The sequence below is a fragment of the Uranotaenia lowii genome, chromosome 3 (genome assembly GCF_029784155.1).
Source record: "Uranotaenia lowii strain MFRU-FL chromosome 3, ASM2978415v1, whole genome shotgun sequence".
Classification (NCBI taxonomy): domain Eukaryota; kingdom Metazoa; phylum Arthropoda; class Insecta; order Diptera; family Culicidae; genus Uranotaenia; species Uranotaenia lowii.
Genome location: NC_073693.1, coordinates 39880789 through 39900972, shown reverse-complemented (window position 1 = coordinate 39900972; position 20184 = coordinate 39880789). Strand labels below are relative to the sequence as shown.

The 20184-nt window shown below is 37.5% G+C and overlaps 1 protein-coding gene across 2 annotated transcripts in view; it reads left to right on the top strand.

Moving 5' to 3' along the window:
- LOC129756993 (uncharacterized) overlaps positions 1–20184 on the top strand; it is a 206276-nt gene that overhangs the window by 38856 nt on the left and 147236 nt on the right. For both annotated transcript variants that reach the window (XM_055754076.1, XM_055754075.1), the window contains one exon: positions 18854–18887. The gene's annotated coding sequence lies outside the window, so the exon portion shown is untranslated. The remainder of the gene's footprint in view (positions 1–18853; positions 18888–20184) is intronic.

Below are 20184 nucleotides of genomic sequence, written 5' to 3'. Positions count from 1 at the left end.
TATCCCCTACTAAAAAGAGTATAATTTACTCCAAAGGTTTAAAGGCTCTATAAATCTTTGCTATTTTCAACAAGCTCTTGCTAAGTTTAACAGTAAAATCTTACCCGAAGACACAAACTTCTAAAAATTTAGATTACCGAAATTCACTTTATTGGTTAAATAAACAATATTTCTTAGCGACACAAATATACTTCCCCTTCGAGCGAAATCTGCATTTTTTTTCTGCTGAGTAGTAGTTCCGCGAATTCCCCGTCAGTAATTCACGGCAGAAAAACACTGGGCCATCTCTTTTTCCCCCGGTCTTATGGGAACGAAATAATTACCCAGTAGCACGACTAAGTAAGTAAGTAACATACTTTATTGGCGCTACAGGTGTTAAAATTGTGCCATTGTCTTTTGGCTAGCCGCCCGCCGCCGGGGGATTTCGCGAAAGTTGCTGCACCATATTTATGCCGAGTCCCTAGGAATGCATTTCATATTTCCTGAGAAGTACCGATTGTGTGTGAGGAGGTATGCTTTTGGAAATAACGCACAGTGGAAAAAAGATGATAAATTATTTCAATGAAACGGAACTTGAAAATGAAACTAAGCAAATATTGATAATTAACTAGCATAACTTAATTAACTTATGAAGTTCAGTCCGAAATTTACTGTAGATGATGTCCTGTAAATTATAGTTCGTGATCTTTCTCTTGTTCCGTTCCTTTAAGTAGCAATTATAATTTGATTAGATTTTAAAACGAAATCATCATACAGTGTTCAGTCATCACAATTGCAAATTCCCCACAAGAGTAAAAAATTCTGCACTATATTAATCTTGACTAACCGCCGACGACGTCCGTTGACGTGCACTCTTCGTTTGCAATCAGTTTTTTTCTGCTTCTGTCTAACGAGTAAAAAGTTGTTGTTTGTGTTGTTTCCATCTTGTCTACATCTTAGTTGGAAGAAAGCTGCTACAACAGCAAACTTTTACTTTCGACCGAGTGAGCCCTTCATCTGGACGTCCCCGTTGTCTTAATCTGCCTTCTTCCCTTGAAAAAAGCAAAAACCAAGAAAAAAGGGTAAACTTTTTCGAAACATGCTTAGAGCCGTTTAAATATTTAATACTGTCCATTGTGGGGTAGAAATGGACGACAGCAAAAAAAAAAAACATCCAAAGAATGAAACAATAATCAACTTCGCAAACGATTCAACATAATGATTAAAATGCTGATGATGATTATAATGAGCATAAAGCAGATAAACGTTGAAGTTGATGGAGTGGTTTAAGGGGGACAAAGCAACTATGGGAGATAGACAAGAGCAAAAAAAAAGCACGAAATGATTGCAATACAAATTACAAGATTGGGGCGGCCGCGAAACGCTAGACGCGTAGAAGAAAATGAACGAAAAAAAATGTTCGAAAGACAACTTGAAGTTGTGCGATTGTTACCGGATTGCCGCCGGTCCGTTGTGCGGGGTCGGAAAAATTCTCACGTAAAAATCAATGAGATCATAAATAATGACTGTTTTCAGTTGGACAGGAGGTATAGCAACACACAAAAAATACAAACGGCAAAATAGAAACACGGTAACTGACCGCAGATCACCAGGGTACAGTCAAGTACAGGAGATTTCGTTCACCATTTGTGGAAAGGAGAATTTGGGGCGTTTAATTTTTGTAACTTGACTTGAGATAATCCTCTTAAGGATTAAAAAAAAACTTTATAAAAATTCTGAAAGCTGTTTAACATTCTTGTACAAATATCGTGACATTTATTTGGATTTTTTTTTCGAAGTTCTATTGCAATTGCATTTCCACTGGGTATGGGCAGGTTTTTGGAGACGAGAAAGGTTCCTATAATAAGCTTGCCAGATTGGCCGGCCTTATCCAGAATTGCCCGGGTATTTAGTATGAAATTTAGGAGCGGTCCGACCAAACCATGAGGCTCCCATGCAAATGGATCACAAGTTTTTTGTGATAACTCGATAAGCAAATGCTACCAAATTTGTCATCAGAAGGTATTTTGGTACTACCATCAACGCTTGGAGACCCCTTAAACCTTTCAGCTAGAAGGATTTTGGAAGTAGGAGAGGGAAGGTCCCATACGAATTCAAGAACTAATCAAGTAAATGAAATCGAATTTGGTATGGAAAAATATTTCAGTACAAGAAAGAAGTCTTTCTAAAATGGACACCCCTTCTCCATCAGTAGAGACTTCTAGGGACTGTATTAAGCAAATGGAATCCATTTTATCATGACATTTCGGTGTAAGAAATTTTTGTATGATGGTTCAAGACCCCTCCCTCTTCCATTACGAACACTTTAACGGAAAAGAGGGGTCCGGGGCTATTTACGTTCACTCTTGCCTCACTCGAAAACTGATAAAGTGATTGGAACCAAATTGTCATAAGAGGGCATTTCGATACATTTCTTTCAATAGAGAGACTATTATGAACAACAGTGTACCACGGTGGAGGATGGAGTTTCCATACAATTTTGGTTAGAAAATGCATTTTTGCAAAACTCGAAACCTTATCAAAAAATTGGCATGTAAGAAGGTTTGGAAATGTTTCGGTACAGCATATTAAGGTATTTGAAGTCAAGAAAGGTTCCGATGATGATTCAAGATCAATCAAAATTGACTTAGCGACTTAACAACAACTATCAGGTCACAAATTTCGACCGAAATTACATGCACAGAAAAATGGATACCGTAAATCTAGTTTTGACCTTTTAAAGTTGTGTGAATATTTAATTCAAGCACATTCTATACATCATCAGAACTCTAATAAAGCTAAAATCTGCACTAAACCCAAATTCACTCTTAAAAAACACATGATTTTTCACTTGAAAACAAGGATCCAGTGATTTCCTTCCATTTAAGTGCGACATATACATTTCACTAAGCAGTCACTTAAATTTCAAGTGAATTCATCCACATGCACTTCAGTCGTCACTTGAATTTGAAGTGAGAAAAATTATTCACTTCCCCATCACTTGAATTTCAGGTGAATGTCGGGTTGTAATTGGATTTGGATTTTCCCAATTCTTTACTAGGCGATTTTGGCGGTAGTTTGTGTTAAATGTGATGTAAGAAAAAGTTATTTAAAGGTGTTATCATGTTTCAGCTTGTGGGTTTAACTGGACAGATTTTCTGGTTTGAAGCAGGGAAGATTTAAAAGTCACCGATCTGCTTTGGGATTACGATGGAATTTTCCAATCAATAAATTTATGGCGAAAGCGTAATGTAAGTATTTGAAGTCGAAGTGGTGTTCTATAAATGTTCTTTTATTTAAAACGCGAGAGATAATTAATTTGAAACTTACTTAGAAATTCAGATAAATTTCACTCGAACTTCATAGTGTAATTCACTTGACCGGTCTCTTAAGTGAATTCACTTGACCCATCACATAAAATTCAAATGAAATTACGTATGGCGAGAATTTACTACAGATGTCACTTTCTTTTTAAGTGAAAATTATTTATTTAAAATCATTATGCTGTAAAATTTCGATCACCAAAGCTTTCATAAAACAAAAAGTTGAGAATATGCTAATTCGACATTAACGATTTGAGCTATCTAAAAGTGAACTGATTTACGACAAATGGGCGATCCTTCATTGGCACTCTATCCGGTCTCTCCCTTTCTTCCTTTGCCCGGTTCGTAAAAAGAAAATCTCACCTATAGAGCTATAGCGTGAATCATATCAACTGATGAATTGGCATCGAGATAAGATATCGGACAACGAACTTGAAGGACTAGAGTTCAAAACTCGGTCGAAGAATTTTTTTTTGGAATCTTTTCATTGTATATCTATATATCGCCTCCACTTTTGTAGCTATATGTTATTTTGGTAAGTTTAATACAATCTTTTCATCTGGTATATTCGAATAATTCTGTTGTTCCTGTAATATACCTTCTTAAATGTTTCCTGGGCAGTCAATCCAATGCTTAATAGCTTTATTATGGTCAGATAAATTGCTATTTATTTTTATAACGGTTTTATAAGAGCCATATGGATAGCTAAAATTTGACGTTTCTTTCGTAAACCAACCAATTACACGCGTAGGGTGAGTTCCTCATTTCCGAATTCTTATTAATTACTACAGTAAAAGCGGACAGCTTTTTCAAATGAAATAAATAAGGAATTGGTTGTGAATGTCTGGTGGAATGATACCATGAGTTGAAGTCGAATTTTGTTATCTGACTCCATCTTGAAAACCGAGACGACAGCTTCCGCTTATGGGTATTGGGTGAATGGACTTAACTAGAAGAAGTCAAATTTAGCTACTGAATGCCAAGATGGCGACTTCCACTGAACTTTAAAAGCTGTAAATGACTGAAAATCTCATGAAAACTTTACAATATTATCAGAAGGTGAAGTTTCCAAGCTAGAAAATATCGAATTTCGCTATCTGACGCCATCTTGAAATCCAATATTACCATTTTTCGCTTAAGTTCTAAACGCTGCACAATGGGGAAAAAAGTGTACAAACCGCGAAGAAATTCAATATCTTTCGTGCTACATGACCCAAATCTATGAAAATATACTTTTCTTTTGTAAGAATTTCCGGAGAATCGATTGGACATAGTTTCAAATACCGCACAAGCTTAAGAACGGAGATATAGTGCCTTTTTAACCCCTTATTCCCCTATATTTTGTAAACATTCCAGAAAAACACTGATTCGAACCAGAAAATTTTGAATGAAAACAGACCTATCGTATGTAATTTTTTCTGAGGAATCGAATGAAGGCTGTTCTGGCCTCCGCACACTTCAGAAAATGGAGTTATGGCTGTTTTTACCCTCAATTCCCCTATATTTTTCAATTATTTCAGAAAAAAGCTTATTCGAACTTGAAAATTTTGAACCAAATGGGTTGTATTTTGTGTGATTTTTTCCGAGAAATCGAATGAATGCCGTTTGAGCCCCCGCACGCTTTGGAAAATGGAGTTATGGCTGTTTTACCCTAAATTCCCCTCAATTTTTCAAATTGTTAAGAAAAAGCATGTTCGGACTTGAAAATTTTGAATCTTTTGAGACGTATCTTGTGTAATTTTTTCGGAGGAATCCAATAAAGGCTGTTTGAGCCACCGCACGCTTCGGAAAATGAAGTTATGGCTGTTTTTACCCTCAATTCCCTTTCATTTTTCAATAATTTAAGAAAAAAGCATGTTCGGACTTGAAAAATTTGAACCAAATGGAATGAATCCTATGTGATTTTTTCCGAGGAATCCAACGAAGCCTATTTGAGCCACCGCACGGATTAGGAACAGGAGTTATGGCCTGTTTTACCCTCAATTGCCCAACATTTTTGAAATAGCTCAGGAAAAGCATGTTGAGACCAGATAATTTTGAACCAAAAGTAAAGTATTTTGTGGAGTTTTTTCCGATGAATCGAATGAAGGCTGTTTGAGCCGCCGCACGCTTCGGAAAATGAAGTTATGGCTGTTTTACCTTCAATTCCCCTACATTTTCAAATTGTTAAGAAAACGCATGTTCGGACTTGAAAATTTTGAATCTTTTGAGACGTATCTTGTGTGATTTTTTCCGAAGAATCCAATGGAGCTTGTTTGAGCAACCGCATGCTTTGGAAAATGGAGTTTTGGCTGTTTTTACACTCAATTCCCCTACAGTTTTCAATGGTTTAAGAAAAAATCATGTTCGGACTTTAAAATTTTGAACCAAATTGTTGTATTTTATGTAGTTTTTTCCAAGGAATCCAACGAAGCCTATTTGAGCCACCGCACGGATTGGAAACAGAAGTTATGGCTGTTTTACCCTCAATTTCCCTACATTTTTCTGAAATTATTGAAAAATATAGGAGAATCGAGGGTAAAAACACCCATAACTCACTATTTCAAAGCGTGCGGTGGCTCAAACAGGCCCCATTGGATTCCTTGGAAAAAATTGCATAAGGTAAGTCTCGTTTAGCTCAAAATTTTCAAGTCCGATCATGGTTTTTCTGAACTTTTTGAAAAAATGAAAGGGAATTGAAGGTAAAACAGCCATAACTCCTGTTTCCGATGTGTGCGGTGTGTCAAATAGGCTTCGTTGCATTCCCCGAAAAAAATCACACATGATACGTTCCATTTGGTTCAAAATTTTCAAGTCCGAACATGCTTTTTCTGAGCTATTTGAAAAATGTAGGGAAATTGAGGGTAAAACAGCCATAACTTCTGTTTTCAATCCGTGCGGTGGCTCAAATAGGCTTCGTTGGATTCCTTGGAAAAAACTACATAAGATACAACCCATTTGGTTCAAAATTTTAAAGTCCGAACATGATTTTTTCTGAAATCATTGAAAACTGTAGGGGAATTGAGGGTAAAAACAGCCAAAACTCCATTTTCCAAAGCATGCGGTTGCTCAAACAAGCTCCATTGGATTCCTCGGAAAAAATCACACAAGATACGTCCCAAAAGATTCAAAATTTTCAAGTCCGAACATGCGTTTTCTTAACAATTTGAAAATTTAGGGGAATTGAAGGTAAAACAGCCATAACGACATTTTCCGAAGCGTGCGGCGGCTCAAACAGCCTTCATTCGATTCCTCGGAAAAAACTCCACAAAATACTTTACTCTTGGTTCATAATTATCTGGTCTCAACATGCTTTTTCTAAGCTCTTTCAAAAATGTTGGGCAATTGCGGGTAAAACAGCCATAACTCCTGTTCCTAATCCGTGCGGTGGCTCAAATAGGCTTCGTTGGATTCCTCGGAAAAAATCACATAGGATTCATTCCATTTGGTTCAAATTTTTCAAGTCCGAACATGCTTTTTTCTTAAATTATTGAAAAATGTAGGGGAATTGAGGGTAAAAACAGCCATAACTTCATTTTCCGAAGCGTGCGGTGGCTCAAACAGCCTTTATTGGATTCCTCGGAAAAAATTACACAAGATACGTCTCAAAAGATTCAAAATTTTCAAGTCCGAACATGCTTTTTCTTAACAATTTGAAAAATTGAGGGGAATTTAGGGTAAAACAGCCATAACTCCATTTTCCAAAGCGTGCGGGGGCTCAAACAGCATTCATTCGATTTCTCGGAAAAAATCACACAAAATACAACCCATTTGGTTCAAAATTTTCAAGTTCGAATAAGCTTTTTTCTGAAATAATTGAAAAATATAGGGGAATTGAGGGTAAAAACAGCCATAACTCCATTTTCTGAAGTGTGCGGAGGCCAGAACAGCCTTCATTCGATTCCTCAGAAAAATTACACACGATAGGTTTGTTTTCATTCAAAATTCTCTGGTTCGAATCAGTGTTTTTCTGGAATGTTTACAAAATATAGGGGAATAAGGGGTTAAAAAGGCACTATATCTCCGTTCGTAAGCTTGTGCGGCGTTTGAAACTATGTCCAATCGATTCTCCGGAAACTTTTACAAAAGAAAAGTATATTTTCATAGATTTGGGTCATGTAGCACGAAAGATATTGAATTTCTTCGCGGTTTGTACACTTTTTTCCCCATTGTGCGCTGTTTATCACTGAAAATCGGATTTAACTCCCACATGGGTATTGGGTTAAAGCGGCTAAACTACAAATTTCGAAACCTCACGCCATCTTGAAATCCAAGATGGTGGCTTCTGCTTAACTTTGAAATGCTGTAAAATACAGTACGAGTATTGAGTGAATGGGGTAAAAAACGAGTAGAAGTCGAAATTCGCTATCTGACACCACTCAAGATGGAGCCTTCCGCTGATCTTTAAAATGCTGTAAATGGTCGGAAATCTGATTAAAATTTCATGCGAATTGAGTCCCAATTCAAATATTTAAATTCAAATCTATCCTGAGCGTGTTCTATTTTGACATCTTGATCGAGAACTGTCACCCAATTTTATTATGGTTTTAAAATCAAGCACTACGTGCCTTTATTAAACATGCAAAAAAGTTTATGTTTTATTGGAGTTTTAATAGAGCATCCAAAACTCTTTCTAAACTTTAGTAAATACTTTATTAGCGTTTTCAGAACTACCTAAAAATCAAATCGGACTTCATTTATGCATCAAAGAGCGATCGAAAATTTGATGTTTTCTACATCATAAAATCACCTAAATGGGGAGCAAAAAGATTTTAGATTTTTAATGCCAAATGCTTAAAAAATATATGAAACATCGAGATTTCATGTTATTTCCAAGAAGAATCGGCGGATTTTATGGAATAGAAGGAATTAGGCCAACCAACATAAATTTACATGGTCGGTTTGTGGAATTTTAATTGACTCTTTTCGCTAAAGGTGATACCACTTAGAATCAGGTCGTTTTATTTCATTACTCCATCGGCTCTAGTTGCCTTACCGAGAAACTAATAACAGCGTTTTGAGCTGTAAGGTTTGTTTATCTAGTGGTGAAATTTTTATCATTGGTAAACGTGTTTAAAAGTTATCCAAGATGGATCGCGAGAGTGGAAAAATAATACTGTACACGTGGCAAACCCTATTTCGTCATTAGGAATGATCTCCAAGACTTCCAAACTCCCGAGATCGAAAAATCTCGGAGCAACAATTTTAACCTGGCTAATGTTCCAGATAGGTTCAAATTCGTTTTTGCTGATAAATTTTCCCGCAAGTTGATGATTTGGCAAGCCAAGGTATATATTTGACAGTGCAATTAATATTAATCTAAATTTACAAATTTAAATCTTAGGATAAGAATTCAAAATTTAAACTCAAAGTTCGAATTTGAAATTAAATTTCAAAACTAATGTCGAGAATTATGGATAAGAATTTCAATACCAATTTGGTATTTAAGAGTTTGAGTTCAACTTTTCATGTCCGAGTTTAAAGGTACTTAAAATACATTTAGAGTAAGGTTGCCAAATTTTTTCCATCGTGGCCGGACGAATTCGGGCTGCTATTTCATCTAAAAACCTGGCAAAATCCGGGCATTTGATTTCCAAATCTTTAACTCAGAAATCGGACAACCTCCGGGCAAATTTCACCAAAACTCAGAATAAATCTGTTGATGCACTTTTGAAAGAACTCAGAATAAAAATCAAGACTCAAATCACTTGAAACTTTTTCTTTTCATAGAAATACACCATCAGGATCAGACATTGAATAGTGATTTAGGCTTTTGAAAACCCGAATATGATTATTTTTATAAGACTTTATAACGAAATTTCGGTTTTGATCGTAAAAATCAAAAAAATATAAATATTTATCTCAGTTAATTTTTGATTTTGCAAATAAAGTGATACGGGCGAAATCTGTACATTTTTTAACCCCGAACTTTTCCCAAATTTTGTTTATAAAAAATCTAGGAAGCTTAATTTGGAGCATAAATGAGCTTGTTTATTTATCTGAATACACTAATTTATCAGAATTATTTTAAATTTTCTAATTTTGTTCATTCTGGCGATTTTTTTTAAATTTAATTTTTCGAGATTTTTGAGATTAATTCACTTTTTTAAAATGCATATTTACCTCTTTATAACTTTCCAAATGAAACCAAATAATAGCATTGAAGTTTTACCAGGTTTTGAATACCATACTTCTACATAAAAAATCCAAAAAAAGAATCACCTGTATCATCAAATATGTGACAAAATATATCATTTTCCAGCGCTTTTGATGTTGCAACATTCATTTAAAGACATCATAATGGGTTAAATATTCGTTCCTTTCAGAGTTGTGGAAGATATAATGACAATAAATCTCTATTTTTGCGTCCAATTCTAACAAATCTAACATGATTTTTCAAAGAATCCATAATATTTTTCAATAAGATACCTTAAACTTTATTAATTCCTCCCGCAGTTTAAAAATGATAAAATATTTGATTTAAAATATTGTTTAATTATTTCCACGAAAAAAACCAGATGTCTCGGAACAAATATTTTATTCACCATAATTTTAAAGAATTTAGAAACCTTTGAACCCCAACATTGTTTTGTTGACAAATAAAAATTTCGGTTCTGATTAGTTGAACGAAATTTGAAATCTCCCAACAGAGAATTTTAAATCCAGAACCTCATCTAATCTTTAAGATTCTAAGATGACGCACAGTGGGCCAGGAACCACACTTTTGCGGTCAAAATTGACTGCAGGCCAGAGGGTTCGTTGTAGCTCATCGGTGTCTTCGAGAAAGTTACTCGTCTATATTTGCGCTATCTATTAATGGATTTCAATTAGTTCTATTTTTCTCCGCAAGATGGCGCCAAAATATAGAAAAATAGATTCATCCAATAACTGAACGATGAAAATTCGACTTTTCTACGAGAAATGCGGATGTTTGCTTTGAAAAAGGTCTTAAAATGTGTGAATTTGTATTGAAAATTAACCAACTTTATTCAATCTTTTGGTAAGGAACCCACCGACATATTTTACATGCATTTAGATCATAATCTCAACTGTCACTTCTCAAAAAATGAGGTGCGCCAAATTGCTTGCAAGCAAGTTCTCGCAATTTGAAAAATGTATAATTTTAACCTATTTTTTGCGATTTTGACAGAAAAAATCTGCGAACCGAAAAAGTTTTCCACTAGAATATCTCATTTGAGTCTATTCCAATCGAAAACTGTGGAAATTTGAGATATTGTATAGCTTAAAACAAAAATAGGTGAAAAAAATCCATTTTTTGCAAGGTTTTCTTAAATTATTATTTTTGCTAGGTAAGTACACAACATAGAGCTTAACAATGTTCTACAAAGTTTATGTTAAAGGTAGAATAAACAACTTTGTAGAAGAAACCACGCTGTATCTTGCTTCTGTAAAAAGTTAGATTTTGGCGCCACCTTACGAAGAAAAATAGAACTAATTCAAATCCATCAATAGATAGCGCAAATATAGTTGAGTAACTTTGTCGAAGACACCGATGAGCTACAACGAAGCCTCTGGCCTGCAAAAATTATGTTAATTTTTCAGTACAAAATATTCAATTTTCCCATACAAACCTAAAAGTGCAAATTTACTCATGTAAACGTTACTTAAAAATTCCGCAAAAAATCCTGGATGAGTTTTGGACCAATACGAAGCTTTTGAGACCCCAGGGTTTGAGAAATTCAAAAATGACCCCAAATCGACTCAGCCTATTGAGCAGTGTATTCTAAAACTGTGAAAAACATAAAATCTCACTAGGGAAAACCGGGAAAAACCGGGAATTGAAAAATGGAAACTGGCCATCATGTATGTAGTTTATCCAGTTATACGAATGCCCCGTGAGGTTCTAGCCCGATCTACCTAACTGTCACTATACCTAGGATAAATTTTAATGGTGTTAAAAGAATAATTTTAATGTTTTTCTATAACGTTTTAATCCTCCGATGATGTTACCATTATTGTACAGAAATAGATGGGACGTATTCGACGAAAAGTTCGAAAACCCATCAAAACAGCAGAATTTTTTTTTGTATTTGTCCCTAAAATTCCATTAAAAGCCCTACAAAACATATTTTTACCATTTTTTCTACGTTATAGTTAGAATATTATAGAAATCGAAAATTGTATGTGACCCGATTCTAAGTGGTACAAGCCTTACTATATTCCGTACATCTCTTAAGAATTCTCGCGTGAGTTTTCATTTTGTACGTCTCGGTGGTCGAGTGGTTAGCGTGGTAAGACGGTAATCGCTGCTCCACTGATAACATGGGTTCGATTCCCATCTCGGTACTGGGTGTTAAATGTTAATCTTAAGTTGTCCGCGTCATCAATTCAGTCTGTGAGCCTAAATCGGCTAAGACGGTGTATGTCTTTTAATTACGTCGTATGGAAAAAATGTATACAAACAGTTTTGTTACGAAAATATACAAAAACTGACATAAGCTAGTCGCAACTTCTTTCCATTTATAATAATATATTTAACAGCATATTTCAAATGTGAAATACAAATTTTAAAATTGTTTTAATAACTATCCAGCAATAATCTGAGGGTCTTAAGTTGACGAACCATTTTCATAGTATTGAGGGGTTTTTAAATCGTCTGTCTTACTCCATATTCTCTAAAATTCAAAAAACCAAAAGCGAATCTCTTACCTTCTCGTAGATACCCAGTATGGAGACAACTAAAAGTGCAACAAAACCCCCCAAAATGGCCTGCCTCAATTAGACTTAGCCTCGGCGAACAAATCATCTCGCCCAAGGCGCCGATCGACAACAACCACAGAATTAAAAAGAGCCAACCAAAGTTCTATCCAAATTTGGGCAAATCAATAAACACACTTCCGAAAGCTTACCATAAACGCTATATTTAGGTATATCGAGGGGTTAAAACAGTTGTAAAATACAAGAACGTCTCTCTGCTTTGAAGTAGCTACTTAAAACCTACACTTCGTTGTGATCTTGTCTTCTTTCTAAGAAGGAAGTTAATGGATCAAGATGCTAAATTGACGTCGATCCGAAGGTAACATATTGTAAACTGTCAATGGACGTTTCCTTTTTCCAAATTTGCCTAAGACGTATATTGTTGTACGAAAAAGTGAAGTTAAAATGCAGGATGCATTCGAATGACATTGCACATTTCGCACCAAATTTCAACTTTACTTAATTGGAGCGTAGGGATTAGCGTTTCCCCAACCAAAAACAAGAAGGTAAAGCACGCTTGAAAGTAACATCAGTCGATTGTTGTGATCGACTTTTTAATCGTTTCAGTTTGTTCCAAGCGACTTGGTGCTTGGTGCGTGACTACAAACAATGCTGTTATTGCACCAAACTGAACTCGCGAGTCGACGGTAATCAGTGAGCTATGTTTGACCGGTAATATTATTGCAACCAATACCATATACCTCGGACAACAACGAAGAAAAAGAAGAAGGGAAAAAACTATTAACGCATATCAAATGGTTGTTAAATCTGCCTCATAAAAAGCCACGTGCTCTTTCCGATTCGCACATGGTGGCTTAAATAGCTTGAAGCAGTGATCGTCCATCAACTGCGGTAGGTCCAGGCCGGTTTCTCAAAGGTTTTCGCAACTACCTTCTTATTCATCATAGTCATCATCATCATCAACGGGTAATGTTTCGAACGGGACCAATCATTTCTCAGCACTTGATGTTGAGCAACGTCTACGACAATATATGGGGTAGACATGGAACATTTACACTGCGTATGTGGAAAGACGGAAGTAGCTGCAGGGCTGTGTTTTACCAGCAAATGACTTAGAAAGCGAAGTCCAATTGTGTTTTGATGCGTAATTAAGGTGTCACAGTGCGGTTTTGCCAGCCGATATACCTATTTCTATGCTTTCATGTAATTACATTATTATTTATTTACATAGTATTCCGTCTTACGACATAACTTGACGAACATAATTCCTAAAATTCACTCGGTCCATGGCAACCGTTCTCCAATTTCTCGGGCACCCCACGTTCGCCAGATCACGCTCCACTTGGTCTAACCACCTCGCTCGTTGCGCCCCCGCTTGTCTTGTTCCTACCGGATTCGTGGCGAACACCTGTTTTGCAGGACAGTCATCCGGCATTCTCGCAACATGTCCCGCCCAGCGTATCCGGCCAGCCTTCACCACCTTCTGGATACTGGGTTCGCCGTAGAGTCGCGCGAGCTCGTGGTTCATCGCCTCCACATTCGCCTCCACATTCGGTTCTCCTGTACGCCGCCAAAGATGGTTCATAACACTCGTCGGTCGAATACTCCGAGTGTACGCAGGTCCTCCTCGAGCAATATCCATGTCTCGTGCCCGTAGAGGACAACCGGGACAACCGGTCTAACGAGCGTCATGTTCAGGTGACACTTCGTGCGAGGGCTAAGTCTTCTCGACCGCAGTTGCTTGTGGAGTCCATAGTAGGCACGACTTCCGCTGATAATTCGCCTCCGGATCTCACGGCTGGTGTCATTGTCTGCGGTCACCAGTGAGCCGAGATAGACAAAGTCTTCGACTATCTCCAGCTCGTCGCCGTCGATCGTGACCTTGTTATTACTGGACAAGCGGGTTCGGTCGGTCTCGGATCCGCAGGCCAGCATGTACTTCGTCTTGGACGTATTAATCATCAACCCAATCCTTCCTGCTTCGCGTTTCAGTTTGCGGTAGATCTCCTCCACCGCCGCAGATGATCTGCCGACTATATCAATGTCATCGGCAAAGCAGATAAGTTGACTGGATCTGTTGAAAATCGTGCCCCGCATTTCGCCCACCGCTCGTCGAATAACACCTTCTAGCGCCACGTTGAACATCATGCAGGATAGACCATCACCTTGTCGAAGCCCCATGCGCGATTCGAATGAACTCGACAATTCACCCGAAATCCGCACACAGCACTGCGTTCCATCCATCGTCGCCTTGATCAGTCTGATTAGCTTCCCGGAAAAGCCGTTCTCGTCCATGATTTTCCATAGCTCGTTACGGTCGATCGTGTCGTATGCGGTTTTCAAGTCGATGAATAGATGGTGCGTAGGGACTTGGTGTTCACGGCATTTTTGGAGGATTTGCCGTAATGTGAATATCTGGTCCGTCGTAGACCGTCCCTCCATAAAGCCGGCCTGATGACTTCCCACGAATCTGTTTGCTTGTGGCGTTAGGCGGCGGAGTAGGATTCGGGACAACACTTTGTAGGCAGCATTGAGGACAGTGATCGCTCGGTAGTTCTCACAGTCCAATTTGTCGCCCTTCTTGTAGATGGGGCATATTACCCCCTCCTTCCACTCCTCCGGTAGCTGTTCTATGTCCCAGATCCGGATTATCAACCAGTGTAGGCAATCGGCCAACCTGTCCGGGCCCATTTTGATGAGTTCAGCTGCGATGCCATCCTTCCCAGCCGACTTGTTTCTATTTAGCTGGCGAATGGCTTCCTTAACTTCACTCATCGTTGGGAGTGGCTCGTCTTCGTCGTTGGCTACGCCGGCGATGTACCTTCCCCCACCGTCTTGATCTCCTGCATGTGCGCCGTTCCACCTTTTCATCACCTCACGATTGTCCGTCAGGATACCCCCGTCCTTATCGCGGCACATTTCGGCTTGCGGCACGAAGCCTTTGCGGGATGCGTTGAGTTTCTGATAGAACTTTCGTGTTTCTTGGGAACGATGCAGCTGCTCCAGCTCCTCGAGCTCCTCCTCCTCCAGGCGGCGCTTTTTCTCCTGGAAAAGTCGGACTCGCTGCCTCTTCCGCTGTCGGTGATTTTCCACATTTCGACGGGTGCCTCTCTGCACTACTGCCGCCCGCGCGGCATTCTCTTCGTCCATCACCCTCCTACACTCCTCGTCGAACCAGTCGTTCCGTCGAGATCGCTCCACATAACCGATGACGTTCTCCGCAGCACTGTTGATGGCTGTTTTGATGGTATCCCAACAGTCCTCGAGAGGGGCTTCGTCAAGCTCGCCCTCTGCCGGCAGCGCTGCTTCGACCGATTGCGCGTAGTCTGCCGCGACCTCAGGTTGCTTCAGTCGCGCGATATTTAACCGAGGCGGGCGCCGGTTTCGCGTGTTGTTCACTACGGAGAGTTTTGGGCGCATCTTCACCATCACCAGATAATGGTCCGACTCGATGTTGGCGCCCCGACAGGATCTGACGTCGATGATGTCCGAGAAGTGCCGGCTGTCGATCAAAACGTGGTCGATCTGTGATTGAGTTTGGTACGGTGATCTCCAGGTGTACTTGTGTGGGAGGCGGTGCTGGAAAAAGGTACTACGTACGGCCATTCGTTTGGAGGCGGCGAAATCAATAAGTCTGAGGCCGTTTTCGTTGGTCAGCTGGTGTGCACTGAACCAAGTTTCCAATCGCTAGTCCCTTTTCGTCGCGTGGGTCTTTGCCGATTTCCATCCGAAATTTGTTGTTCGTTGTTCGTTGCTTATGTTTTTTGTAGTCACAGGCTCGCAAGGCCCGCAGCTAACCCCACTATCTCGCAGGAGGACCGTCGTGATGTTGCTGTTTTTGGTCCCGAACACCACCAGGACGTTGTTGCACTCCGCACGCCGCCCCTGACATGGAGAACAGACGCGTACGAAGCCCCCTAACTCAGTCTGCATGCGACCAAAGCATCCACCGGGGTTGGGTACCCGATCTCCGCTAAGGTTGCTCGCACCCCAGCTAGCACCACGGGGAGGTAGAGAATCGGAGTTGCAGACAAGAGGTGATATGACCACTACCCGAAGGTTGGGTGTATGGGGTCTCGAGTTGCACATTGTCTACTTCGCTAGCTTCATCTAATTACAATATCTTTGTATTTTAGTATGATAAATTGGATTTTTGAAAAAAGCAATTTTTGCATTACTTGTGTACACCACTCCCCCAAAATAAAACATAACGTTATTTGCTTCAACTATCAAGTATTGTGAAATTGTTGTCAAAAATAGAAGCTCCATATACGGCCAAGTGTGTCTACCGGCAGGGAACGCCGTCGTTGTCATCCTCAAACGTCGTCAAATCTCCAAAAGCGGAAAGTCGTATTTAAAACAGAGGACGATGAATAGATCGGAACAAAAACAAGAAAATAAATCCCGGAGTAAATTATTGCGTGTCCACACGTGTGCATTTCATACTCATCTCAACCAACCTTCCTCAAAAGACGTCGGAATCGTGAAACGTTTCTTGCCCCACTCGACAGCTCCTCTTGCTAATGTGTGACCGGTCACAAAGTTAAACGAATCAAACCAACTGAAATGTTCATTCATAAGAAAAAGTTCCCACCACGAAATGTAAATGCAGACAGTCAGCCAGTAGCAGCAGCTAACGATTATGTTGGAAAGTGTGGGACGCAAACGAGAGAAGACCGTTCTGAAAATCTTGATTGTAAACACGCCGCTTCGCGGCCTCTTGGTCTGGATGTTCGGTTTCTATTCAATATGGCTATCGCTAAGAAGTTGATGGAAGAGTGGAATCAACATAAAAAAAATGAAAAAAAAAACAAAAAAGACAACAACTTCTATGTGCTGGTTGTTTGGGGAAGTGGAGGCAGACGGAAGATTCTCGTGCAACATTCGGAATTATTTTCGGAAGTGAGCTATTAATAGACGGATTTTCCCTTTATTTTACGTTTTTTCCCTGCTTCTTCTAATTCGGATGATTCTCCACTTTCCGGCAGGCGGAAGGTTCTAAGATGCTATCGCTCGTTTAAAAGAAAAAAGAATATGTTCTTTTTGCTTTAGAATATTTTTTTTCTTTGAGGTGGAACATTGTATTGTGATGGGGATTGGGATCAATCTGCGGAGTAAAAGGCATGAATACTTGTTATAAAGTTAAACGCGATTGGAGTCACTTCTTGCAGAAGTCAGCTTCCAATTTGACATATTTACGCTATCGATTTTAGCGAAAATACTTTTCGTGTAGAGGATGTTGTTTGTTGTTACGAAAAATAGTAATGTTCTATAAGGTTGTGGAGTCCTTAAAACTAGATATAATCGAAACAAACTTTTTTGGGCTTTTTATTCTTTAGAAATAAGATGAAGTTGGTGATGGTTTTTTTTTTGCAATTTACACGTTTTTCAGCAGCTTAAATCTTATCCTCGAATGTTGCCGTGGTTCCCCAGCAGCAGCGTTCGGCCATCCTCCGGCCATAACGAATTGATTATTTTGTAAAACAAGAAAATCACGTTAACTGTATTGTAAATTTAAAGTAAAATGATCTACTTACAGAATGTTTCGCCTCAACGTAATGATTTTTTTATAAGGCAACGCCGAACTGAACGATATTACATTTACACTCACGTAAATAACAAGTACCCCATTTTACAGATCGATTGCTGATTTTTCAGCAATACAAATTAAGTGTAAGAAAAGTCAGTAAAAGGAGAATGTTTGCTGCTTTTCAGCAATAATTTATTGAACTTTTGGAACTTATTTACAATCATCATCGATGTCAAATTATCCTATTTTAAGAATTTAGAATGATCAATTTTTGAAGAGATTTTATTTCTTATTTTCTTTTATATTTTCGATCTGTTTAAATGAACTTTGGAAATTCGGCACAATTTTAGAAGATTTTAGATGATAATCAACTATCACGGTTTTGAGTATTTGGAACACTCTGGACTCAAAAATCGTCGGCAGGTCAGTTTTCAATAAAATTATAATATTTAGCTACGGTTAAGCTTCTTTCTTCTAGGATATTTTCATTTTTCTGAAATTTTCCCATCACCTTTGAATTTTGGATTCCAAAAATATTCTTGTTTTTGCATAGAATTTTTTTTAGGAATTATGGATATCTTGCATTCAGGCAATATTTAAAAAATAAAAACATTCATCTTTTTGAAATCTTTTTTTTACGATTTCTTAATATTTTTTTCAGTATTGTAATATGTAAACTAAGGTTGTCAAAATTTTTCCCAAACATTTTCGGGCCGGACAAATCCGGGAAATTTGATCTAAAAACCCGGAAAAATCCGGAAAATTTATTTCCAAATTTAGAACAATAGATCCGGGCATAATTCGGGCAACATTCAGACAAATTTAGTTAAAACACAGGAGTTAATCAACGAAAATCAAGACTTTAAAACATTTGAAGCATTTTTTTCATCGAAATCAGCTTTTAAATCGTGTTTCAGGCTTCTGAACAACAGAATATAATTATTTTGATGAAACTTGCTCAAGAAACTCGTTTTTGGTAGCAAAAATCCAATAACTAAATCTGGGATTTTTTTTATTGAGTTTTCAAATACAGTGAATAAATTCGGACACAATCTGGACATTTTTTCAACGAAATCCGGGCAACGCCCGGATCTTTCCCAAATTTTGTATATTTTATCCTGGTAAGTCCGGATAGTACCGGACAATCTGACAAACTTAATGCAAACCGATTTAGGTGTTTTACGATCCAGTACTATTTCAAGATATTTTCACTATGGCACTATTCCATTTAAAAATTTAGTCAAATTATCATTTAACAGAATCATAAAATATTGTAAAATGTTATTATTAAATGTTTAAGTGATCATTCTATATTCTCAAATATTTTCACAGAATTTAACAATTTTTTTTCTCCCTTTTTCAGGTTCACCCAACATGTCTATGGAATAAAGAAAAAGGTAATTTTCGTTGTCAAGAGAAAACTTTAGCATCAGTGCTTTGCTTTCAATTGTTGTGTTGATGTGAATTCTTTTTTAGAAGAATTTTATGAAAAATTCGGCATATCTGAAAATCTGCCACATTATAGAGAAGGCACTCCCCTATCCAACGCACTATTTAGATCGCTCGGGGGGTTTGGGATAACTTTTTTTTAAGATTAGCATACAAAATACACGAACAACATTTTCAAGTTTTTGCTAATATTTTTTTCCTAAAAACTTCAAATTTTACAGTCTTGAATTTAAATGTGTTAAGATTTTTCAAAATTAAACAATAAGTTTTGAAATGAAGAGTTAATCACCGTAAATTTATTTTATTAAATATTTTATCGGCTATATCGGTGAAATTTCACCGATAAAGCCGATAAAATAATTTCATAAAATTAAATCATAACTTCAAAAATTTTGAAGAAAATAATTTTTTATCAAAAATTTCGGTGTAAATGTTAAGTTTAGAAGTTTGAAAATTGAGTAATAAAATAATTATCTAGAACTAGTCGTAAAAATAATTGGCAACACTGTAGCAAATTATCAAGAGCACGGTAATAAAAGCGTACTCTCTATGCTAATTTTAAACCAAGACAGAATTTATTTTCGAGTTAAGTGAAGAAAGTTACAATTTAATCATTCAACAATATATTCCGGCCCTCACAATTTATTTGTACTTTGGTTTGGAGTGTTGTTCTAGGGAAAAAATATAAAACTATATGTTTCGATCGATAATTACTGAATGTTGTATTGTTTGCTTGCGTAAACCCTTTTTATTATAATAAAATATGTCATTTTGATGTGTGTTTATGAAAATCTTTTTCTTTAAACATCGAATTTCAAGTTTGAAGAGTGCTTTTATATTATTTTTTTTAAATAATTTACCGTAGGATGTCACAACGTGTTTGATGAACTTAAAATGAAAAAAAAAGGATTGCACGTTTCTTTCCAGCCTTTTTTTAATATGATTTTCCAATTTAAAACGCACATTACCTTTAAAGGACCGGATTTTTTTTTAAATCTGAGAGCAGAATTGTCAAACACTCAGTATTGTGTTTCCTAATTCTATAAAAAATATTTTCTACTACTATCACCAATTTTATGTTTTTTTTTTTCCAAAGAGCAACAATATATAGAGTGATTAAATTTTTACTTTCTTCACTCAACTTCCCTGCGCCATATGCTCCGGAAAACCGACGCGGGGCCATTAAGTAAGTAAGTTTGTTTTGGTTCTTCACTCAACTTAAATCAACATTCTGTTTTCGATAGA